The sequence below is a fragment of the Podarcis melisellensis genome (genome assembly GCF_964234715.1).
Source record: "Podarcis melisellensis genome assembly, chromosome: 7".
Lineage (NCBI taxonomy): Eukaryota > Metazoa > Chordata > Lepidosauria > Squamata > Lacertidae > Podarcis > Podarcis melisellensis.
Window position 1 is genome coordinate 60,380,076 of NC_138539.1, and position 19,933 is coordinate 60,400,008.

General features: G+C 41.8%; 1 protein-coding gene across 14 annotated transcripts in view; it reads right to left on the bottom strand.

Annotated features, from left to right (window-relative positions):
* ATXN1 (ataxin 1) overlaps positions 1–19,933 on the bottom strand; it is a 226,991-nt gene that overhangs the window by 126,245 nt on the left and 80,813 nt on the right. For all 14 annotated transcript variants that reach the window (XM_081919385.1, XM_081919384.1, XM_081919388.1 and 11 more), the window contains one exon: positions 19,759–19,863. The gene's annotated coding sequence lies outside the window, so the exon portion shown is untranslated. The remainder of the gene's footprint in view (positions 1–19,758; positions 19,864–19,933) is intronic.

The following is a 19,933-nucleotide window of genomic DNA, read 5'->3' on the forward strand; positions in this document are numbered from 1 at the left end:
CCAAGAGAGACTCGATAGCATTTCGTTATTACTAGTAGAATCTAAAAGGGATAAAGTTTAAGAAGAAATGGGCCAGACATGTGGGTCGGGTTGCATTTTCTCCAAAATGCCAAGGAACCTGGAAGTACCGTATTTTTCGTCCTATAGGGCGCACCGGCCCATAGGGCGCAATTATTTTTTTTGGGGGGGGGGCAAATAAAGAAAAAAAATTATCCCCCCCGAGCCCCAAAGAGCAAAGAAGCCAGGGCAGCAAGCGGGATGGATCCCGCTCGCTGTCCTAGCTTCGTTTTTAGCCTCGGGGCTGGGGGTCCGGGAGCGAAGGCGAGCTTGCGGGGGAAGCCCGAGCTTGTGGATAGCTTCCTGAAGCCTGGAGAGCGAAAGGGGTCAGTGCGCACTGACGCCTCTCGCTCTCCAGGCTTCAGCGAAAGCCTGCATTCGCCCCATAGAACGCACACACATTTCCCCTTCCATTTTGGAGTGGGAAAAGTGTGTCCTATAGGGCGAAAAATACGGTAACAAAAGGTGGAAACAGCTGGTACATGCTTCACAAGTCATTCCTATAGCAAACTTAATTAAGGTTCCACATTCATATTATTTTCTTGTAAGAAACAGAGCACTATTTCCCCCCCAACAGCAGAAATATTTTTGGATAAAAGGTAAAGGGACCCCTGATCGTTAGGTCCAGTTATGACCGACTGGGGCCATGACTAAGCCACTTCTGGCAAACCAGAGCAGCACACGGAAACGTCGTTTACCTTCCCGCCGGAGTGGTACCTATTTATCTACTTGCACTTTGATGTGCTTTCGAATTGCTAGGCAGGAGCAGGGACTGAGCAACAGGAGCTCACCCCATCACGGGGATTCGAACCGCCGACCTTCTGATCGGCAAGTCCTAGGCTCTGTGATTTAACCCACAGCGTCATCTATTTCTATTTTTTCCTTTCCTATTCTTGGGATCACACAAAGGGACCATATAAAATCACTGAGAGATGAACAGTTGACAATGTAATATGGAATGTATGTGTAATTTCTAAATACACCAATGAACAAACCAAAATAATCTAAACTAATGTACTACCCATCTTCAGGTCTGTCTGCCTTTTGCTCCTGAATTGCTTTCCCAAAATTGCTTTCTCCATATGTAGAGATTATGTTCCAGGTCCCTGTGTGCATAAGTGAAATTGCATAAATGGGGCGCACCCCCCTTTAATAGGAAGGACATGTTGGGAGAAGAGAGATTCACCCTGGAAGTTGCTCGGGGCCCCTGCTCAGCTTGCCCCACTCCTGGCTCATAAAGGAATGCAACTTGAAGGCTGAAAAAAGTTCCCTACCTCAGTCCTAAGGAGACTTTTCTGATAGATGTTTTGTTCTCCCTCCAGCTATGGAGGCAGCTCCCATTCTTAGCTCATGCTAGATTACCTACCTACCCTCTTATCACTCACCAACAGCAAGAGAGAAAGTCTGGATGAAACAGAGGGGGAAAGTGTGGTTTAAGATTAGTTACAGGGCACAGCATTTGTGAGAAGGGAAATGTAAGCTGCAGAAATATTTAGCAACCATCTCCATTAGGACCAACTAATGGATGAATATTCACCAATTTAATATTGTCCTTTTCCAATCTCATTTCCAACATCTAAGAATAAGTGTGCATTACCTGCCTATGCAACATACCATTTGTGTAAGTGCACCAGAGCAACAAAATGCATGAGGGCCACAGGTTCTTCACCACTGTTTAGAGTAAACACTTTTGTTTGCATCCTTCCAGTTTCTGCCGTCATCTGAAATTCCTTTAGTCAAATAGCATGCATCCATAGGAAGGGGGGGAGAGATAGATTCTTCAACATCCTTTTCCAGAGAACATTCAGGAAACCAACAATGGATAAAATATTTGCTACACTGACAATGAAAGGGCCCCTGCTAAATGCCTATGTGAAAATGACATTCAAGACAGCAGCTTAATTCAGATATCATATCAGAACACAATTTATAACCCAAACCATGGTTTAGAGCTTGCCTGTTTTAGTTTTTTGTCCTCTATGCATTCCACTTCATAAACTGACTTCCATCTCCATTATGCAGCAGCCTCTGAGACTAGAGCAATGGCCATAACTATGATTTGCTACTTTAGATATCATGCCTCACCATTGATCACAAACCATGGCCTGCCATCTCATTTCAAGTCACGTTTTGTTCTTTTCATTCTGGTTTGTCACACAACTATTTATACATTCACCAAATAATCACGAAATTTCCTTAAGCTTAATCCAGTTGTTGTCTCCACAGATGCAATATAATTCCTAGGGAATTTGTTTCTTATTGAGCTACAAGACTGCAGTTTGCACAGTCTCCCGTGTTTGCTTCCTTCTAAATTCCTCTTTGTGAAGCTTTATCAATGAAGAGAAGAATAAGGGATATTTTGCTGGGCACTCTGCAGAACTTAAGGCTGAACGTGGTCTGTCCACTGTTACCATGAGAGCATTTTAGTGCAGGAAATTAAAAAGGCCTCACAAAACAAAGAGCTGGACCCAAACTGACTTTATCAGAATACTAAATGGTTTCTATTATACAGCACAGCCCTTTCCAGTTAGCACAACTGTTCAGCAGTTCAAGCAGTGCTCTTTGCAACAAAAGATTTTTAATCGAGCGAAAATTGCCAGTTTGAGTTCTCATCAGTTTTTGCTACTGCCACACCTTTCCACCTGCCCTTCCAGCCTGTACAAATTTACAATCAGTATGTCTTCTTCAAAAATAAAACTTCTCTCTTGCTTCAGTGAAGCAGCAAATGTGGTGTGGGTTTGCTTGTTTTGATTCAGCAAAGAAGTTGGAAAAGCACAGAATAGCAACAGCATACCCCATAGTATCAAGTTGTGAAAAATTGGGAGCAAATATCCCAAACTTCGACCGTGCCACTTGTGTTGCTATCCTACCTGCTGCTTAGACTATTAGGGATCACAGGACAGAAATTGCCGTCGTTTCATTGCGGTTTGTGGGTTTCATTCATCAGAGCCAGCATAAGAAGTACTGGGCTGAATAGTAAGTTTGAAAATATTACGATCAGCAAGTTAATTTGGTAGTCTTTAGACTCTCCCAACCAGACCTGTATCACCTGGTTGTTGTGGAATATGATTACCCAATACATGCAGTTTTGAACTGTGTTAGAGCCAGTGTGGTATAACTGTTAGAGTGTTGGACTAGCATCTCAAAGATCAGGGTTCAAATCCCTACTCAGCCATGAAGCTCACTGGGTGACCTTGGGCCATTCACCGCCTCTCAGGCTAACCTACCTCACAGCATTCTTGTGAGGATAAACTGGGGAGGGTGAGAACCCTGTATGCCACCTTCAGCTCCTTGGAGGAAAGTGGGCAGGAAAATACAACGAACGATTTGGAGAAAGAGTGGGATACAAATATAAAAATTAAGTAACTGGCAGTGTCCCAAACTGCCCAAAACATTTATGGTTGTGATTCTGCCAGTATCTGGAAACAGAAAATAGTGGAGTGCATATGCAATTATGTGGTCCACTATCATTATTTTTTAATTGCACCATATGGTCTTCAAGAATTCTACTTAATATATTAGTATCATAGGACTGGTTGCAGCTAAGCACTTCTACATAGATAAGAGATGTTATACCAAGTGTACCATGTACTGAGAACAGGAACTACAGAAAAACTAACATAGGGCCAGCATTATAAACCAGCAATAGAAACAGTGAATGTGTTTGCCTTCTGTCAAATCAGCTAAAACAGAAACAGCTTCAGAGCGCTGCTTTAGATTAAGTATGCTATTCTATAATAACATTAACTCTCTCTCACACACAAATGTAAGATAAACCTTGATGGCTAAAAAAGAGAGTATGCATTCACTATTTAATGGAGTATACTTTTATTCACCAACTACATTATCTTTTCAAGAAAATTACCATACTTGACTAAAAGTATTTAATGAGGCACTAATTAGTACTCCTATTTCCCCCTGTTTAAAATTCCTTTGAGAAATAAGGTCAGGAACACGTGATGCACCTCTCTGAAGTTTTGGGGGAAAGGTATTCACATGCTTCATGCACTCATTATTTTTGAAAAAGGGAAGCTATTTAATAGTAACACAGGGCCCACGCAATAATAAATCTAAAGGTGTCATTTCCTACTGCAAGACAAACAGAAAATGAACTGAATGTTGTAATTAACAAGCTGAAGAGCAGCAACTTGCTGTTTGGGTCTTAAATGTTTCCTTATCTACCAGACCCCCTGCAAATGAGTGAGAGAATATCTCCTCGCCTTTCATTTGCCCATACAAAGACTACCTTTCCCATTCTGGTAAGCCTTTATGCCTTGTTGGCAGTCCAGCTTTTCAGAATGCTGCTTGAGCGGATGGCTATGGAGTGTTTGGCTTATTTGCAAAACAGCTTACTCTTGTCTTATATCCATCAAATGCAGTGAGACACAGGAGGCAACGCTCAACATTCCTCTGCAACAAAGTGCCTGACAGTTCTGTGGCTCCTTGCCATCTGCTTGAGCTCTTGCTGTTCTTTGCAAAAGGCGTGGCAAGCAAATTAGAGGTTATGAACACCTCCGACAGCAGGAAAAATTCCTTTAGAACTCTAACTCGCTAAAAGAAATATGCCAGGCAAATGGAAAGAAAAGAATTAAGTGGAGTGTAACTTTGTAAACTACAAACGTCCCAAAAGGTATCAGGAAATATAAGCAAAGTCACCCATGTGCTTCATTGTTAAACTTGTTCTGGACATCACAAGGACTGTAATTATTTAGAAACTGCTTTGTCAAGATATCGGAAGGGAGGTGGTTTCCTTTTTTATACTACCTCTCTTTCAAGTTCAAAGGGTACATTTGGCCTGCAGATACTGTGCACAGAGTTCATTAAAAGGGAGGAGAACAGGGGAAACAATTAGCATTATTTAAGGCATATTCAGTGGGTACTTTATTGCATCCAAGAGGGCATATTGGTTCTAGGCTGTGTTACAAAGGGAGCAGGGGAATAAGCAAACTAAAGACTATTAGGCTGGAAGCTACAACCGCACAGCTTTCAGACGGTATGTAGTCATCCCATGAGAGGCATTCATATGATTAACTCCATTCTAACCCTCACCTGCAAGAACATGGAGAAGCCTTATAGCCAGAAGCTGTAAGATAAGCAGCACAAGCCCACATCTCTTCCTTTAGTTTCTGTATCAGGAATATGGATGTAGAAGTTTTGGGGGTTCCTCTCCCCTGGGAGTAGGCTATCATTCAATATGGAGAAAACCCCCATGCTGCTTCTCTTGCTCTAGGGACACTGGAGCTCAGCCAAATTGTAGCTATTTCTGGCATATAAATACGAGGAATCTGTTTATAAATAGCAGAAATGCAAATGCAAATATTAGTACAAGGAATGGCCATAGAAATAATGAAGTACCCTAACATGATGTACAGTCCTGCTCTTCTTTAGTTCATAAGATGCAAGATAAAGCCTTTTATCTACTGATGTTACAGTTAAGAGGTCAGCAGCTAATGGCCTCTGGGTCAGTCCATAATTGCAACTTCAGAGTCTGCTTTTATTGGCATTCAGGCCTTTTCCATGAAGGGCAGTGGTGCTGGGACTTGGTATGTACAGCTGTGGAGGCAATGACTAAATGAAGAGAAAAAGAGAAGGGGTGGCGATTTCCTGCTCTCCCTCCCACTCCCCCTTTACAATGTTTACTTCTAGATTACACTGGCAGCTATCCTAGTGGCCAACCAGAATACCATACAGACATTCTTAGCTCTACACAGAAGAATTTGGGTATAAGCCAACGCCATCTAGGAGCAGGTTGTAAAATCAGCTTAAGTTATATTGGAAAGTAGGTCATTCAAGATTCAGAAATAAGGACATTCTTAATAAGCAGCTGAACTGCAGCCTGCAAACTGCTCAGCTAGCAGTAGGCACATCAACAGTATAACCCTGTATGCATCTACTCAGAAGTAAGTCCCAAGGAGTTCCACTGGGTATATACGACTGGTACCTAAGTACCCAGCAGTCTGTCACTTGTGGCTTTGTCACGCTTGGGTTCATAGTAACCAGGTTTCAGAACTAGCACTCCGGTCTTAAATATTTGCTCCCACATACCTGTCTGCAACACAGGTGGAACTTTTCAGCAACACCAGTGTAATCTAGAAGTTCACTGCATTGCATTGACATTGGCAGTTCACACTCTCCACCCCTACGGCAGTTTCTCTCCCAGGTACTGTATTGTGTTTGTTGACAGAAGAGGTGTTAAGACGTGGACAAAAACCACCCCTTAAAATCATCTGGTTGCTTTGAGAATTTTGCTTTCTCTGCACCCAGACACATACCTTTAAGATTACAAGCTCCACTACTCTTTGTCAATATTAAATCAAATCCTCCTCCTCTTTAAAAAATGTGGGGGGGGGGGGGTTGGTTTAAATATAAAGCAGAAACTTCCCAGGCATCCACAATATTTGTGTTATTTTTGTTGTGAATGACATTCCTGTAAATTCAGAAGCCTACAAAATGACAAATGAATTCAGATTACAAGGCAAAGCGTGTACAGAGCGCAAGGTCATTAGATACCATTAGGAATGGCATAATGTCACATGCACTTAGAAGATAACATAACCCAGAGGACTGTATAAATCATGTTCAGTCATCAACCTATTGCCTTCACAGTTGCAGGCTTGCTGCACTGAGTGCTTATTCCAACTGAGTCTAACTAAAGCAATGGTACCACACAAAGCAATTGGTGCTTATTGTAGTGTGAAGCATTGTCAATTCTTCAGCTATTGCTCAAAAACAGAGGGAGAAAAATTCAGGCCTAGAACTGCATGGCAGTAATGGCTCATTCTACTGCTGGTATGGAATATGCATTTTAAAAATGTTAAATATATATTCCCTGTGTAGTAAAAAGAATAGGAGAGAATATGACTAAAGGTATTAATGGATTATGTCTAAAAATACAGAAAAGGGGAGCGGAGCGGAGGGAATACAATGGCTAAAAAACAATGAGCTTCTGAAAGCGTACATCTGACAACTACTGCAGTTGTAATTAGTGCTTGTGGTCAATTGTATTCTTGTCTATTTGCATTTTTCCATTCCTATTATTTCGCGAATTGAACTATTTATTTTCCTGCATGGTTCAGGAATGTTACTCCATAATTCAGTAGGCATTTATAAAAAATATGTTGGTTTAAAACACACAAACCCTCCACCACACTTTGTGGATATTACTAGCCTTAATGGAAATCTGACAATTTTGTCCAGTATCCACTTAGTATTAGATTCACACACTAAATCTACTGCCTTCCTGTGTGTCCATGCAAGTCACCTGTATTAGATATACATGACCACACACACACCCTTTCCACCAATAGGAAATTGCTGCTGCGGCGACATTCTGTGAGCCTGACCGGACCAACAACAAGAGTAGAGCCCACTTAAGACAATCGCTACAACAACCTTGTAGTTGTACCCCCTCCGGATGTACCTTGTATCCCCTCCGGATGTTCTGGACTACATCAGCATAGCTGAAGGGCAATAGGCTGTGGAAGGGTGTTCCTTGAACTAGGAAGGGGAGTGAGCTAGCTATAAGGCAGGGCACACACAGCTTGTTCTTAAGAGGAAGTAGCTCTAAGGCTAGTCAAAAGAATGAGACTGTAATCCTGTACACATTTCTGGAATAAGCCCAATGACCACAGCGGGACACACCTCCAAGCAAATATGCAGAGGATTGTGCCATGACAATTCTGAAATGCAGTCATCCCAAGTCACTCCTGTGTAAACACAGTGTTGTTCTATGGTAGCCCTGCATGAGGCGCCACCCCTGCATCAGTGGGGAGGTGTCTGGCAACCTAGAGCTGGCTGTTCCTTGCCACAGGTGACCAAACAAATGCTAAGTGGCATGGCAAGCCTATTTCCTAGCTTGTTCATGACTTTTCTCTCTGCCTGTTGTTTGTTCAATGGTCCCTCGAACAATTACAGTAGCTCATAAAGGTAAAGGGACCCCTGAACATTAGGTCCAGTCGTGGCCGACTCTGGGGTTACGGTGCTCATCTCGCTTTATTGGCCAAGGGAGCCGGCATACAGCTTCCAGGTCATGTGGCCAGCATGACTAAGCCGCTTCTGGTGAACCAGAGCAGCGCACGGAAACACCGTTAACCTTCTTGCCGGTGGTTTATCTACTTGCACTTTGACGTGCTTTCGAACTGCTAGGTTGGCAGGAGCAGGGACCGAGCAATGGGAGCTCACCCCGTCGCAGGGATTCGAACCGCCAACCTTCTGATCGGCAAGTCCTAGGCTCTGTGGTTTAACCCACAGCGCCACCCATGTCCCTTCAGTAGCACACAGGCATGCACAAAAATCCTTTTAAAGCCATCCAAAGCCTGGCAAGCAAACCACACCCATGCATTGTGTAGGAAAAGGCTGAAGACACAGAAAAAATAAATGTCCCTTTTGATGCAGGAACTTATGAATACAATGCAAGGCAGAACTCTGTGAGCAATGCAAATGGAAATCATGCAAAGTAGGTAATATGTAGCTAGATCTTTGCCTACCTGGTAAAGAAATCTTCCAAGAAGGGCATAAATGATTCCCTAATCCCATGCTCTGAGAACTGAGTTATGAAGTATGCATGAGGACACAATTCAGCCAAAGTTCCACTGGTGTTAATGGGTGTTTTCCACTGAAACCAGTGGGTCCAAGAAGCACACAACTGTGGCTAGAATGTGCTACCCTTTAGCGATTTCATTCAGTCGAATGACCATGAGGACTGAACACTGGAATAACCAGGCCCTTACATAATTTCATATTATAGACCCCTTTATGACATGCATCTATATAATCAGCCTCTGATAATGCAGGTTCTGATATATCATAGATAAATATTTGTGTAAGACACAACTCCTATCACACTGTTAACTCCAAGCAAAGGCAGTATAATATTTACTCTGAAAATTTAAAGCCACTAGATACTATGAAAAAATCAAATTAGTCTGTCAAAGAATTGCATGCCCTTATTCTGAAATCACAACACATTCTGTCCACGTACTCTTAAAGCATTGTTCAATGCTACTGCTATGCAATTATGCCATAGCATGACAGCCCCAATTATAACTCTAAGCAGGATAATTCAGATGTGTAGTAAGAATCCTATGTAAAACCATCATTTTGGTATAAATGTAATTTGCTGCCAATTCAGGCTACTAGTTATTGCAAGAGCCAATTCCACTCACTGAGTAATATACTTGAGTTGGAATTAAAGATTCCAGTAAGATATTCAACGGAGAAGGATAATTGTGTCTAGATGGGCCATTAAATGTGGGTACAAACCATAGATAGGATAACTTTGAATTGAAACACTATCATATTTAATAATGAAAAATGAGCTGTGGGTATTAACCAAATGGGTATGACACAGGTTACTTGGGCTCTTGCATTCCTCTCATCCGTCCTACAAAGCTGAATGAACTGGAATGGGGGATCTGCATTTGAAAGCAGTATCTCTGAAAGAGGGCTATAATGCACTGGTCAGGAGATACTGCATTCAGTTCAACATGGTACAGTTCAGTTCAACATGTCGGTCCTCGTACCTACGGGACCGCCTCTCCTGGTATGCCCCACAGAGGAACCTATGGTCTGCAAATAAAAACATCCTGAAGGTCCCAGGCCACAGAGAGGTTAGGCTGGCCTCAACTAGAGCCAGGGAGTAAGAGTGAGTGAAAGGGAGTAAGAGTGAGTGAAAGTTATGTCTGTAGACATCTATGTAGGAGGGGATCCAGAGGCCCATACCATGGCAGGTCCAGTCCCAAACACCATCATATGAATTCTTGAAATCAGTCTTTCCAGTCCAAAGCCAACGCTGTGCCACACTGGCTCCCTAAACCACCTGCTATTGTGTTTTACATATCATCTGCTCATAAAGTCTACATATTTACTTTATTTCCCTCATAGCTCACATATAAGCTAGTTTACTCTTCTATTTTACAAAGTTTGATTCATTTAATCTTTTCTGTGATAAAATACATCAGGAGGTATTTCCAATGACTACTGTCTGATTATCAGTGACAGTGCTGGCCATCTCTGGGGCATTCAGGGTACAATTCCAACCAGCCTTTCCTTACGCACAAAAAAGAGAGGTAAAATATTTCTATAATTCTATCTTTGTGATAGTCTGATCAGTGTTGCTTGTGCAGGTTCTCTGCTGTTCACTTGTGTTCCTTTGGTGGTGAGAGAGGTTGGGGTAGGCCTAGGGTGTGGCTGTTCATTTGTGGTTGGCTGTGGTGGTCTTTGTTTTCATAAAAGAAAAAACCCGTTTGCAGGATTATTATTATTCTGTGCATCTCCTCTTTAGTCCAAAGACATTCAGTTTTGTCTTTTGCTAGCCATCTCCCTTACAAACACTTTCCAAATGCACAAAGAAAAGCTGAGTATTTTATAGGCAAGGTTATTCTTGCATTCTCTATCTACAAATGATCAGCCTGTAATATTTGATCTACCCATTGCTATCTGAATCCCAGGCAGTCTAGCCTGCTCACTCAGCTGAAGAAACCCACGAAAGGTACACCGGGTGACAGCGATGAGCTATAAAAGGCACAAACACCAGGGGAATATACCTTGTATTCTGGCAAGTCAGACTACATTTTCAGCCCTCTTGTCTTCCAAAATTTGGTGGAGCAGAACTGTAGTAAATTACACTGGTTTGATTGCCTGCCAGCACAAAGAGGCGGACCAAATCAAAAGAAGAAAGAAGGCACAGAGCGGCCACTTGAGAAAGCAGTACAGCAAAACAAGGAACGTGTCTGGTCCCAAGAGATTCTAGGACATTTAAGAGCAACATATCCCAAGAAAACCTCAGGGAAAAGTTAGGTTAATGAAAACTCTGGAGAACTTTTGGTGACATCACCACCCAAGGAAGCAAAGCTCAGATGATTTGTTGCCACAAAGTGGGATTTACAGCAAGGTATCTATTTTATTATAAGCCTATCCATTATTATTTTTTGGCCTTAAATCTGAATCTTGTTTTTTCAATTCAAAAGTAAGCCATTAGCATTATTACAGATGTCACAATGATTCTGTAAGCTACATTAGAAATAATTCCTAATGATACTGAGCTTTTCCGTAGTACTTTCAAGTGCACAAAGCACTTTACGTGAGTTATCTAGTGGAAATCCTTACAATGACCCTGTAAGTCAGTACATTGCACATTGAGGAACTGAGAGAAAGTGGTAAGCCTAAGGCCTTCCAGTTTGCAATCACTTTGACCAGGTCAGGCAAACTATGGTTTGCATTTACCAAACATTGCCTCTAAAGCAGAATCTGAAGCTGTTATTTGAGGTGAGGTTGCAAATCATCCCCTACAGATAGAATACATTAAGATGTGCCAGATTTAATGCTAAACTATGGTGTGGCCATGACCTGGTTATTGGAAGCTTCTACTTCTAATACCCACCTTTCAATGTGTTATCCAAAGCCTTAATTAGCGTTAGTTGGGGGCAGGGCCGGATTTAGGTTTGATGAGGCCCTAAATTACTGAAGGTAACGGGGTCCTTTAAATGTCCAGCTGTCCTTTGTCAACAACAAATTGTCATTTTTTGTTTTGAATATATGCTATATGGTAATTTATTATTTCTCTTATATTTTGGAAATGTACATCCAGTTTTTCCCTTTACATTTTTTGGGAGGCCCCAAGAGAGTGGGGCCCTAAGCTATAGCTTGTTTAGCTTATACCTAAATCTGGCACTGGTTGGGGGGGGGGGAATCAGCTTCATAAACGATAGTTTAAAGTTCGGTTGTTTCAATTAAGCATTGTGAAGACTAATCACAGTTTTCCCAGGTTTGGATGACAGAGCAAGTGTTTGTTAATCTAAAACAGAAACAAAAATTATCAAACTCTTTGTGGCCACATCAGAGGATGAGGTGGTTGTGCATGCTCACAACTCACTGCTGTTTATTACTGTAGCACCAAACTATGGTTTTACATTACTGGTCCATTCTGACTTCATTGTGCCAGATACAAATATCCACAAGAATCCTCAATTCCTTTCTGCTCCACAACCAAGATTACAAGGACGAAGGACCTCACCACCACCACCACAAGTAAGCAAAGATGAAGACTCACCAGGTAGAGGAAGATTATGTGTCAAGGGAGGATTCAATCACTTTAATTCACAACCTAAGACACGCAGAACATCCAAACACACAACCACTTCCACCCCAATTCCTGCAATATGGGTAAACTGCTTACAGGCTTAAGAACATATCATACTCAAAAGGCTGCAGCTGTGTCTTCCAAAAAGGAGAAAAGGGATAAGGAGCCACAAAGCACAAACTCAAGTTACCTACCACCATGCACCACAAAATATAATCTATTGATGCCCTAAGAGATGCAGAGTATTCAAACACACAGTCACCTTCACCCCGTTTCCTGCAATATGGGTAAATTGCTTACAGGCTTGACAAACCCAATGTATTCAAAACTGCTGTAGCTGTGTCTTCCACAAAGCAGAAAAGGGATAAGGGGCCACAAAGCACAAACTCAAGTAACCTAGCACCATGCACCATAGAATATAATCTAGAACACTGCTCCTCAACTTCACTCATTTATACTGCCGACCTCACAATCATCATCTATCCTTCCTTGTAGAATCAGAGCCAGGACATATGGCAACAGAACAAATAGGAGCAGAAGAGCTCCTGTGCAGCTACTTCTTTTGGTTAGAGCCAAGGTTGCAGGTTCAATCCCCGAACGGGAAAGCTGAATTGCAGGGGGTTGGACTAGATCAGGGGTCAGCAAACTTTTTCAGCAGAGGGCCAGTCCACTGTCCTGCAGACCTTGTGGGGAGTCGGACTATTTGGGGGGGGGGAATGATGCAAGAGCACCACGAGCCCCGGTGACTGCTTACCTGTGTTTTGCGAGCGGCAGGAGCTGGCAGCGGTGTCAGGACGATGAGTGGCGCATGAAAGGGCTCTAAAGAGGGGCTGCTTAAAATGGCGGCTGCTCAAGCACGGCTGCTGCTGGCACCAACAAAGCCCAGCCCCCTTCTTCCTCTAGGCAGGGCAGGCAGAAGCCAGGAGGAGGGAGGGAGGAGGCGTGCCGCAGCCACTGCCGCTGCATGAGAGAGAGGGAAAGAACATGCGTGCTTGCAATCCACGCGGCGATTCCCAGACCGTCCGCGGGCCAGGTCCAGAAGGCAAAAGGGCCTGATCCGGCCCACGGGCCTTAGTAAATGTTGCCTCAAAAAACTGTCTCCCATCACAGGAATTGTCAAAATGTGACTCCTAACCAAATGTAAACTGTGGAATGGAAGCCTGGTATTCACTTGAACATACGTAAAATCCTCCTTGAGATGCAGTTAAGTCAGGGGCAGAGTGCATTGAGACCAGTGCATGAGAGGACACTGGCAGAAAGAGCAATATGTGTAACCACCATTCATGTTTTCATTCTCTATTAAGACATAATGCTTGAAGAGAGATCACACTTTTGGGTTAGGAGTTAAGAGTGCTCTAATTCATAGTCCAACAATGCAATATAGTTATCACGGTAAAAAAAAGGGGGGGGTTAAAACCAAAACCAAAAGGCCTTGCACATATAAACTTTATAATTATCTATTTCTTAATTCATTTTCTCTTATGTGCAAACACTTCTCTCTCTTTTTGCTTTCCCTTCCAAAGTCTCAAGTTCATGGTTTTGTTTTTCTGCTGTGACTGCTTATCATGATACACACCCAAAATAGTAAATGGCTCTCAACAGCCTTTTGTAGCCATTTAGGTATTTATGATGTTTATCAATGCAAGAAAAGGATACAGAACACCTTGGCAGATAGCCAGTTGAGGAAATGATTTAACAATATTTTGCTTCCAAACATATTTGTCTGCAGGGCTCACTAATTCTTGCAGATGTATACCGTCAGCGACTTAAGATCTTGAGCCAACATTAAAATCAAAGAGGACTGTGTTCATTTCGTTAAAGCATTGTCAAGCAATGTAATGCTTTAAGTCAAATTAAAAATTATTACTACTAATAATTCCTATGTAAGTTTAAGGGGTTCACATTACATTAGCCATGTCTACATAACATTACAATGACTGCATATTGTACTACAAGCTTGCTCTTGGTTAGTTCTTAGGGCTAGAACTAATTGCAGTCAAACTATGAGCAAAGCTTGTGTTTATACAGTAGCAAGCTGGAGCCAATTCAATATTATTATTTTTTCTGGTTTAAGTTGTCCCCTTCCCATCTATGTCACTGAGAAGGTTTTCTTCATCAGCCAAACTAAAATGCCACCCTTTTCAAAATTATTTTTATTCTCAAGAAATGCACCATTGCAAGCTTTACATTGCACAACTTTGCTAGAATTGTAAAACTATGCAATAAACAACAACAATAAAACCCAAATAGGCTTGTGTAGTATATAATCAAACCAGGTATGCAATTGGCATCTTACCTGTTGGGTAGCAATTGCTCCTAGGATGAATAGTCAAGCGGCAAACTTTCCCTACTTTCCTTCCTCTCCCCAGGTGGTTGCCCTTTCAAAATGAAAACTCTTCTTTAACTCTTTAAAGTCAAGAGACTATGAAAGTGTCATGTGGAACATTCAGCAATGTCACACAAGTAGAGGGCTTGAAACCCGAGCTCTCTGGACCTATATAGCATAGCCAGGAAAACTCTCGGGAACATAAGCGGAGTGTGTGTCCTTGAAGACTCATTCACATAGCACCAAAATATGGTTTAATGTTAGGTGTGCACATATTTTCCCGCAACAGGGATCTTTATGTGTGGACTGGAAATAAACACCACTGTCTTTGGATGGAGAGATGTGAAATGAGTGTACAACATGGATAGAACATGATGGGCATACATTTGCACAGACAGTCCAGATAAGTCAATAATTATACAGAGCACAAAGCTTACATTTGGTTGGTGACAAGATGAACCAGCTCCAAGACACTAGATCAATTCTACTGCAAATGTTTTGCCAAAGTTCCCTGGCAATTAACAGCCTTAACAACGAGGGAAGAAGAAATCTGAATTGTCTTTGCTCATGTTTCTTTGCTAAAAAGACACAAACAGATGAAAGAAATGTTTGGAAACCCTCCAGAGTTTTTGGGAGAACGTATGTCAAAACACTTCACCTTCTGCAGTTGTAGGCACAGTAGACAAACATTACTTCAACTTCTAAGTCATCTACACTTACATGTAGGCTGAATACTAAGAAAAAATTCAAGAGTTACAGCTGATTCCGAGAAACATACATGCATGTGCACACAACAAACACAACTTTGGTTGCCTTAGTAGAACCTCAGAATCAAATGTGGTAAAATAAGAGCATCTGTACTAGCTTTTTAATTATTTCTTGCTGATTATGTAAACACTTCAAGAGCAATTATCTATCACCTTCAGAGGTTAGGAAGAGAACCTGCAGCTGCAGGAGACACACGCCACTATTACGTGACAATGTCACCACACCTGTATAATTCGTGTAACTCATAATATTACATATCAATGGTGATGTGAGAGAACATCTGGTTGTATCTTTCTGCACCTGTCAAATGTAAGAAGACACACTGGTGGATGATGGAAATTCTTATGGTAGTGCATAAGATAATAAGCGAAGACAAATTATCAAGGCATATCAAGCACCACTGCATGACAAGACCAAGGCATATCAAGCATCACTGAGAATGTTGCATATATCTGAAAGCACATTTCCCTGCCACCTATAACACATACTGCTTACACTAGAGACACTCTTAACTAGGGACAAGGGAGGTATTCAATTTGGTTTTCATTTTAATTCACACCAAATTTTATGTTGGATGTTTCCAACCAAAAGATATGTGCAAAAATGCATACATCAGAGGTGACTTTGCATACATTAACAAAAATAAGGAAAAAATGCATTATATTAGATAAAACGACAAAAAAAAATACTGTTGTGAGTTTGGGGTGGTGGGGTTAGTCTGGGTGAAAATCCAATGGAGGATTCCATTGTTGAACTAGCCAGGCACGTTCCTTTGTGATACAGTTTGTTTCCAAATTACCGCCTAAGTTTGGTTGTTAGTATACTGTCCAAACAACATTCCAGCTAAAGATCAGTTAATATATGCTCTTTAACAAATCTGCCGTTGGTTTTTTTAATGTTAAAATTGTGATCAACTATTTATGACATTAATACAGTCAGGACTTTGACGGGTTGTGCTAATTACAAGTCTCGGGTACATGATCCGATCAATGCCAGAGTATGGCAATACATACATATAGCCCCCACGCCTGACACATATACCAGTAGTAGATCAATAGGGGAGGGAGAATCTCATGTGTGGTGGTAGATATGAGATGCGCCTATGCACTGGATCAAGCCAGTTTACTGTTATGAAACAATGGTAGCTACCAGCATTATACAAATATAAATATATGTCACAATAATTCAAATCAGATGACATCGCGACACATTTAAAAGGTGTGTTGCCACCTTGACTTCATGGAATATATGACTATGGACATATACTAAAGAATTATTGGTGGTCAACTGATATGCCAAGCAATTCTGAGCTACACAAACTCTCTCAATGAGCCATTGAGAATCATTCTGTACAACTCAAAAACCTACTAGCAGTACATCAGTCCAACAAAATGTATTTCATTGACTCTTTGGAATAAACACAGCAAAACTTCTCCTAGTTAAAAATGTTAGCACAGGACTATGAAGGCATGGTAGAAACAGGTCTCATGCGGTATATCAGCCTCTCTCTTGAAGCATGGCATTTAGGTACAGGTGTTAAAAGGTGAGCTATGGGTAGTCACAGACCACACGGCTCTGAAATGCGGCTTTTTAAAACATATCTTTGCATCTAACACAGGAGCTAGGGGATCAGAGATTACAACAGTGGAGACTCTCCACGAAAATGAATGCTGACAACAAAAAATGGCTCCGGTTTCCGCCCCCTGCCCCCAATTTTCTCTCCAAGACTATTGATATTTAGGACTACTGAGCCACTCCACACCTCTTTCAAGGCAAATAATTTTTGCAAGGCAGATACTTCATCGGAATGCCCCAAAACAGTGAAGTTGGTGCTGGCATTCCCCAGAAACAGTTCTATGCTGTGCTGAAACCAAACGCCTGTTTTCATTCTATGGCTACTCCACTCTGCCAAATTAAAGCAAAAGCAGCAAATGCAGTGATCAGAACAAAATAGCTTGCAGTGATTTCTATTATTTTGCCACGTGTGAAAGTAACAAGGCACTGTGTTTCTAACAAGGGAAAAGCCTGCAAGGTTTTTGTTTCTCTCTTCATTATCTTTCAACAATTGTTTCCTCCCAGGCCATGTAACAAAGAAAGATGAAGAGGTCCCCAGTTTTCTAATGCAATAAAAATAAAAGGACAGACGATGGAAAGGGTGAAAGAGGTGAAGCATTTCACTACAATTCATATTGAGTTGTCTTTTTCTGTTTTTTAATTACGAAACCAAAAATAGCACAATGTAGTCTGAGTCACGCAGCTGCTAATTATGCTACTATTTCAAACATTCCAGTGTCATTCACAGCCATGGTGCAGAAAGAGGACTTTATTTTGTTCTAACCATGTCATTTAAAACCTTTTGTCATGAGGGGAATAGTACGAGCACAGTCAAAATATGAATACAGAGCTGACAAAAACAACTCAAAATTCTGCAAGGATGTTGATATTTTGATAAAACCATTCCAATAGCCACACAATTGCAGAAGAATCTGCCGTTATAAGCCACCAACGTTTCTTGAAACCCTAGTACTCTGCAGATGCATCGCTAAGCAAAGTGCTCCCCTGGCGTCGTTCTCCAAACCATTAGAGATTGTGTAGTCAGATACTACAGTAGGGCCAGGGTCAGTAGCTGCTGTCTTTGGGGAGCTACCATGGTCCCACCACCTTGATAGGGCCCACCCTTCCTGTCCACAGTCTGGAACTCTGAGCAGCAGCAAGTAAGCTGGGTCTAGCCTCCTTAAAAAAAAACAACTTCCACAATGCTGTATGGGAAATTTACATGGTAGTTTCACCTAGCTGCCCACACTGTTAGGAGCACGGCTGTTGGCTGCCACCAACAGTTAAGCCCTGTGTGGCCACCAGTTAGCACTTTGCCAAACCTCCCTCCAAATCTAGAAGCAGCCCTAAACCAAGAATCAACTCGAGCTCAACTATTCTTATATGTTACTTCTGCATAGAATACAAGACTTCTGGTTGCAAAGGCCCCAAATACCTATTTCCTGAAATAGCTGGCTTCAACTACCCCTAGGCTTGTTGAACATCCAGCCTGAAGGATTCTGAAGAACTCAAAAAGCTTGCTCCCTCATTTGGTGTTTGTTCTGATATAAGTATACACCTACTATGATTTTTAATGAGGGTTTTTTTAAGGTGCCTAAATCTTTTAAAACAATTTAGTTTTATGTACTATATTTGAGACTTGTATCTTATGTACCAATAGGTAATAGTAGTAAATTAAAAAATTAAATGTATAGCACAGCATTGCTCTTTGCAGTGCGCAAGAGGGCAGATCCCTTGCAACTATGACATAGGGAAACAAAGGAAGGGAAGAAAAATGGAGACAAGGGTAGAAAGGGGAAGAATGTGCAATTGTTTTGAGTTTCACGTGTTGAGGCTTGGTTATAGGCTTCATTGCAGAAAAGCATGTTCAGTATAACAGCTGGCTCTTTGCAAAGCAACCAAGGAACAAAATGTATTTTTAGGGAAGAGCTACAAGGCAATTGCTCAGTTTGCTAAACTAGAAGTGTGGGAAGCAAGTGCCATGTTGGTTTTTACACAAGCCTATTCTCTTGATCCATAATTCACTTATTCCACTATTCTCGGTGTGGTTAGGAAGCAAGGACGAAGAAGGGATGGTGCCAGAAGCTGATTAAGTCAAGTTGCAATGTCAAACTCCCTTGCTTGATTTCCATTGAGAAATCTGATGCAAAGTGAAAGACAGTGCTTCTCAAAAAAAAAAATCTCTCCCATTTTTTCATGGGAAAATGCAGGGCTTTGGGCCTTGAGCCAATTGGTATAACTCTTGCCTGAAGCTCCTTCAAGCCTGGAACTGGTTCTGAATTTGCATATCCCTGCCATGCAAGCTATACATCCTACCTCCGCCCTGCTGTATGAATTATCACTGATACGTTCTGGCTTGCAGAGATGGACATATCCCAGCCCTGGGGAAAAAACTCCAAGTGGACATGACCTAAATAAAACTCTTGTGAATCTGTGCACAAGCACTGTACTTCTTTCCTAGCCCAAGCTGCTATTTGAGAGACAGACTAAAACAAGACACGAAGGCAACAGATCAGTGCAGTCTGATTTTCATAGCAAAAGAGGAACATGCAAGCAGGGAGCTGCTGTCACTTTCCTCCTTGCAGCCCCCTCTCCCCAAGTGCCTCCCCCCCCCCCCCAGCTGAGCTCGTTTGCTGTATCAGGAACTTGGTCAAGAGAAAGGGAGAAAAGGCACCTGAAGGGACAGGCCATAGGAAAGTAAGCTGTAATCATGGAAGTTTGATGAAGACCACCTGTCCATGCACTTCTTTTGCTGTTAAAATTTGTCCTTCTTCCTCACATCCTCATCCTACATGATTGGGAAACGCCAAAGTTCAACACACATAGACTTGCCACAATCAAATCTAACCCTCTAATTGATCCTTCTTCTCCATGCATTACCAAACATCAGCATAGCCTCTGAGACACACAAACACAAATTAATATATAAAGCAATTGCAATTTTCCTTGTAACAAAACTACTCCCATTACTTACTTCAAACAGCAGGAGTGTTCCTAGGTGCAACCTCCTTTGGTCAGGTGCTGCAGCACTTTCCCCTGGAGTCTGTGCATTAAAACTTGTTCATTGTGCTCAAGGATGCTAGAATTAAAAACAAAACAAGAAATGTTCAGAGAAGAAATGTCACTTCAAGTGGTTGGCAGGGAAATCC